This window comes from Procambarus clarkii, chromosome 67 (assembly GCF_040958095.1).
Source record: "Procambarus clarkii isolate CNS0578487 chromosome 67, FALCON_Pclarkii_2.0, whole genome shotgun sequence".
Lineage (NCBI taxonomy): Eukaryota > Metazoa > Arthropoda > Malacostraca > Decapoda > Cambaridae > Procambarus > Procambarus clarkii.
Window position 1 is genome coordinate 26,278,084 of NC_091216.1, and position 6,314 is coordinate 26,284,397.

A 6,314-nucleotide genomic window follows, 5' to 3' on the forward strand; every position below is an offset into this window, starting at 1 on the left:
ATGTGTGTGTGCGTTGGAGTTTATAACTCAGCATGTAAAAGCTATTTACATGATATTTTTGTGTGGAGACAGTATATGCCCGAAACGCTTTGGGTAATAGTGGCTTTAGGCATTGTATGTACTAGCTCTATCTATAAATCTATCAATTTTTGTAAAATCTCTTGTATATATGTACCTTACCTGAATAAACATTTATTTATTTATTTATATACATACCTTGGCGAATTAGAACACATTATAGAAACTTCATCCATCGTAAGAATTGGTTAATTTGGTCGAATGTGGAATTCAACATTTTCCACTCCAGTAGTTGTTGCTGGAGAGAGAAAATGGGGGATGGTGGGTGAGAGAGAGAGAGAGGGGGGGGGCTCACTAATTAACATTTCGCAGCAAAACATACGTCACAAAAAATACAAAAGGCTGAAGAAACAAAAGCAGAAAACAGAATAAACTTGATCTGAACTAAATCTTTACTAAGCGTTTCCTGACCAGCGGGTCAAAGTCGGCACAAGTCCCGCTAGCCGGCATCTGCCCCCCACCCTTCACCCCCCCACTCCCCCCTCTACACAACACCACCGCGGCCTCCATACTAAGTCATATGGTCACCACTACCACCATATGAGACGACTATAAGACCCCTCAGATAAGAGAGACAAATACGAACTTACTGGGAGTATGCAACAAAGCGAGAGATTTTCAGATACTTAAAGCAGGGGCCTGGCGTAGCCTGAAGTAGCTACTGCGTAAGTATGAAGATATGTTCGTATTGCTGCCTACATGGCTCCGTCCGCGGTCAACGTCTGCAGGAAGTGCCTTCGATGACTGCTACGCCGGAGTCCTCCCCACCTCACGAATGTAGGTCACAAGCCTTGCTAGCAGCAGGGACATTCCTGGCTATGTACCATACTCTATACCTTCTATGACTACGCCTTCTATGGTAATATTAGTTTTTAAGCACGGCTGTTGGATACATTAATGAGCAAGTATTGTACGGCTGTAAGAGGTCTAGCAAATATAAGGCGTATATATGCTTATCTTGGGAGAAAGTATGGTAACACTCAACATGTTTTTGTGTGATGGATGAGGGGCAGCGGTGGTGGCAGAGCTCGACAAGGAAGCCGCTGACAGCGACACGTATTAACTTTTCTGACACATTAATGTGTTTTTGTGTGTGTGTGGGGGGGGGGGGGAGGAAAGGCAAGGTTCAGGAGAAAGCGCCAACTCAATACGACTATATAGCACTTGGAAAGGATATGACGACAATGATCTGGGATACGAGAGCGAAGGAATGCTGCCCAACCACCGGGACCATTGGGGGATCGAACGCCGACTTGCAACATGCGAGGCCGGTGCTATCTTGAGGTTATCTTGAGATGATTTCGGGGCTTTAGTCTCCCCGCGGCCCGGTCTTTGATCAAACCTCCACCCCCAGGAAGCAGCCCGTGACAGCTAACTCCTGGGCGCTGTACAATTTTCTGGATTAAACACGTCTGTGACTTGTGAAGGCTTCGTGGCCGGGGTGCTGAGAATAGATAATGATGATGGAAGATGTACCCGGATGTGCCCGTCACACCTCCGTCACACCACTGCCACACCTCCGTCACACCACTGCCACACCTCCGTCACACCACTGCCACACCACCGTCACACCACTGCCACAACACTCGGGGGACAACAGGTGGTCAGCGCCACACACTTCTTACATTACAGTCAAGGGTTGACCCAGTCAGCTGGCATGTGCGCGCGTCACCATTAACCATATTCTTCTCCCAGATCTTACTAGTAACACGCTTCGTCAAACACTTACGTCTTCCCATTATCTCAAGCTGCTTAGACGACACCTCCAAGTTTACGACGCGCCACGAAGTCAGTTCATAATAATACCCTCCGGTTGAGGACAATCTGAAAGCGTCACGATGATGGTAACGTTTAGTAAATACCGACTACACGATACGGACGAAGCCGCCATGGACGAGATAAAAGATACATTATCTTTCTGAGTGGACAAAGTTCATGTTCATTGAGATAAGCAAGAAATACATCTCAAAGGGATAGAGTAGCTTAGGCTATTTCTACCCCCCTCGAGTGGACAAATGCTCTGAGTGAATCATCCGGGCCCCCTGGTGGCGGGGCGGGGAGGGGATACTGCGCCAAATAAAGCGCGCCTTTCTGAACGAGTGCAGCTTTCCCTTCTTCCAGGACACGCCTTCCGTGTCGCCTTCCACCCGGAGATACTCCCCTTTCTCGTGACGTCTTCAGCACCTCCCCCCTCCCCTCCTCTTCCAGGCAGGCAGAGAGTAGGTCACATATACGTATCATACTTTCCCCTCACCACAGTACAGATGTGCCTGGCGCCGGAAGCAGCAATCAAGGAGGAGGAAAGAAAACGTGTTTTACTCTGGCTAATGCAGTGAACCGGGCCAGTGAAATTTTCCCACCATGAAGCACCGGGGGACAAAAAGAACAAGTGGGAGATCTTTCCGGCTCACGTTGTGGAGCAGATGCAGTGGTTAAGTCACGCACGTGGTCACAAATGTATCGTTTTCCTCATTTTGTATTAATGAATCATACGTTCACTCGCCAGAATCCTTCTGACACACACTCACTAGACGTAGTCCTGACACACACACACACTCACTAGACGTACTCCTCACACACACACACTCACCAGACGTACTCCTCACACACACACACTCACCAGACGTACTCCTCACACATACACACTCACTAGACGTACTCCTGACACACACACACACACACTAGACGTACTCCTGACACACACACACACACACTAGACGTACTCCTCACACACACACACTCACCAGACGTACTCCTCACACACACACACTCACCAGACGTACTCCTCACACACACACACTCACCAGACGTACTCCTCACACACACACACTCACCAGACGTACTCCTCACACACACACACTCACTAGACGTACTCCTGACACACACACACACACACTAGACGTACTCCTGACACACACACACACACACTAGACGTACTCCTGACACACACACACACACACACTAGACGTACTCCTGACACACACACACACACACACTAGACGTACTCCTCACACACACACACTCACTAGACGTAGTGTTAACACCTGCACGCTTAGATTAGCTTATAATGGTCAGAGGGCTTCAGCGGTCCTTCATACATATTTTCTGACCGCTTAATCCTTCTGACCATTCTAATCTATACCTGTTTCTGGGTAATTCTTTCCCTGGGGACGTGTGGCCAGGTTCTAGTTCTTGGCCTCCACCTTCCCTTTATTTTATCTTAGTTTGGAAATTAATCGTTTGGTGTTGACAACGGCTTTGATCGGTCGAAATGTTCGTCTCCATTTTCCATTTCTCTGTTGATTTTCCGCATACAAATAATCAGTGTTTCGTGATCGTCAATTGCTCTAATATATTTTAAATATATAATATTTTAATACAGTGCTCAATTATATATACTGTATATATAGTCGAACACTGTTTAGGGGCTCCAGAACCTTCCAGTGAATTCAGTGGAGTTCCGGGTTGATGATAGGCTTTTGTCCTATCATGGGTGAGTGGCGGGAAGGTGTCCAGGGAGCACCAGAACCCCGGTTCAAGTTACCTCATTGGCCAAGTTTTCGAATTTTAAAATTCAAATTTTCTGAGAGAGGATAGCTCGAGTAAGGGGGGGGGAGGGGGGAAACAGGTAGAGAGGGGGGGGGGGGGAGGGGAGAGAAGGAGTTTGGGAGAGGGTCGAGAAGAAATGTTAGGGATAGAAAGGTGGAGGGGAGGGGACGGGAGGGAGTAGAAAGGGAGAAAGGGGAGGGAGAGAGACCCGGGCACAGCCGGGTGCCAAATTTAGTATAATATGAACGTCAACTGATGGAAAGGGGGGGGGAGGGGTACGCGAAAGTATCCCCCCTTTTATGCATGTTCAATTTCTGAACAATGGCAACATTTATTTGCTATCCTTGGTCAAGTTTCTACCAATTAAAATAACTTCTTTACAATTCTGAATGGGCCCTCTCTTGTGATCCCAAACATACATCCAGCATACAGCCTTAGCGTATACCCAATTCCTAAATCTATCGTATACCTACCTCCCAAACCAGCATATGTCCAGTTCCCAGAAGCAGTGTCTACCCAGTTCCCAAAATCTGAGTATTGTTCCCAAAAAACAAAAAGAGGGTTCCCAAAACTAGCCGAGGTGCTAGTGTAGTGTGATACTCCAGGTACTTCCGTACGCCAGGCCGAGGCACCTGTTCTCTAGTGTCTGACGCAAAAATAAATGCCACAGAGCGTAAGAGAAGCAGATATACGTTAGCGATTGCAATATGTCTCATCGTGTCTCCGATATGCAGTTTCTAATCACTGAAATTTGTTTATAATTTTTTTTTTATGTGAAGCCCCCCCCCCCCCAGGTCGGCTTCTAACGCAGCCTACTCGGGACACTGATATATGTTGCAGTTGTTGTTGTTGTTATAGATTTAGTTACTGGGAGCAAAAAGTTCCAAGTAGCACGGGCTATGGTGAGCCCGTAGTGGACTTACCCGGCACAGGAGCGGGGCTGTAACTGGGATATATTGCAGTCGCTTGCGTATGTCGACCACTTTACGCAGTTCATTTACGTAACTACCGAACGAAAAAATTTAGATAAAAATGGTCATTCACGTGTGATGTATAAGGGCAGCAGCCCTAACTGTCCTCTGGTGTGTGGCAGGAGGTCAGTGTGCAGCCCTAACTGTCCTCTGGTGTGTGGCAGGAGGTCAGTGTGCAGCCCTAACTGTCCTCTGGTGTGTGGCAGGAGGTCAGTGTGCAGCCCTAACTGTCCTCTGGTGTGTGGCAGGAGGTCAGTGTGCAGCCCTAACTGTCCTCTGGTGTGTGGCAGGAGGTCAGTGTGCAGCCCTAACTGTCCTCTGGTGTGTGGCAGGAGGTCAGTGTGCAGCCCTAACTGTCCTCTGGTGTGTGGCAGGAGGTCAGTGTGCAGCCCTAACTGTCCTCTGGTGTGTGGCAGGAGGTCAGTGTGCAGCCCTAACTGTCCTCTGGTGTGTGGCAGGAGGTCAGTGTGCAGCCCTAACTGTCCTCTGGTGTGTGGCAGGAGGTCAGTGTGCAGCCCTAACTGTCCTCTGGTGTGTGGCAGGAGGTCAGTGTGCAGCCCTAACTGTCCTCTGGTGTGTGGCAGGAGGTCAGTGTGCAGCCCTAACTGTCCTCTGGTGTGTGGCAGGAGGTCAGTGTGCAGCCCTAACTGTCCTCTGGTGTGTGGCAGGAGGTCAGTGTGCAGCCCTAACTGTCCTCTGGTGTGTGGCAGGAGGTCAGTGTGCAGCCCTAACTGTCCTCTGGTGTGTGGCAGGAGGTCAGTGTGCAGCCCTAACTGTCCTCTGGTGTGTGGCAGGAGGTCAGTGTGCAGCACCACACCTCAACATTCCTCACACACTTCTTATTGCACCCCCTCCCACCCCCCCTCTTCCACCCCACACACATCCCATTCCTCCCTCCCCCCCCATTCCCCATATGAACCTCCCCCACCCCCCCCCCTCTACCTATATCTCCCATGGGTCTCAACCTCCCCTCTCCTCTCTCTCTCTCTCTCTCTCTCTCTCTCTCTCTCTCTCTCTCTCGCTCTCTCTCTCTCTCTCTCTCTCTCTCTCTCTCTCTCTCTCTCTCTCTCTCTCTCTCTCTCTCTCTCCCTCCCTCTCCCTCTCCCTCTCTCCCTCTCTCCCTCCCTCCCTCCCTCTCCCTCTCTCCCTCCCTCCCTCCCTCTCCCTCTCTCTCTCTCTCCCTCCCTCTCCCTCTCTCCCTCTCTCCCTCCCTCCCTCCCTCCCTCCCTCCCTCTCCCTCCCTCCCTCCCTCCCTCTCCCTCTCTCTCTCTCTCTCTCTCCCTCTCTCTCTCTCAGCGGCGTGGCCTAGTGACCAAACCTTCCGGGTCCCAGCCTCTGCACGGTGAATATGTGAATATGATCCTGTAGTCTGTCTGTCGTTTCAAAATGTTTCGACGCAACAAATATATCCAAATTTCTTCTCTTTGGGACGCTCTCGTTAGTTCTTAAATACCAGATCATCTTAATTGCAATTCCATAGCTGTATTTGGTTAAGGCAAATGTGAAGAGCTCGAGGAAAATGACATGTGCCTGAACGAATGGCGGCGGTGTTGAGTGTGGTGGGAGTGTGGGAGGGAGTGGCTTGCTGTAGGGTCAGGTACGGGTTCGAGGCTTCCCTCCCCCGCCTCCAGGTGTAGACATATACAGCTAACTATAGCTTCTTTGTGCTTCCTTTTTAATAAGAGTTCTACCAAGACGGTGGAGATGGGGTCCCTC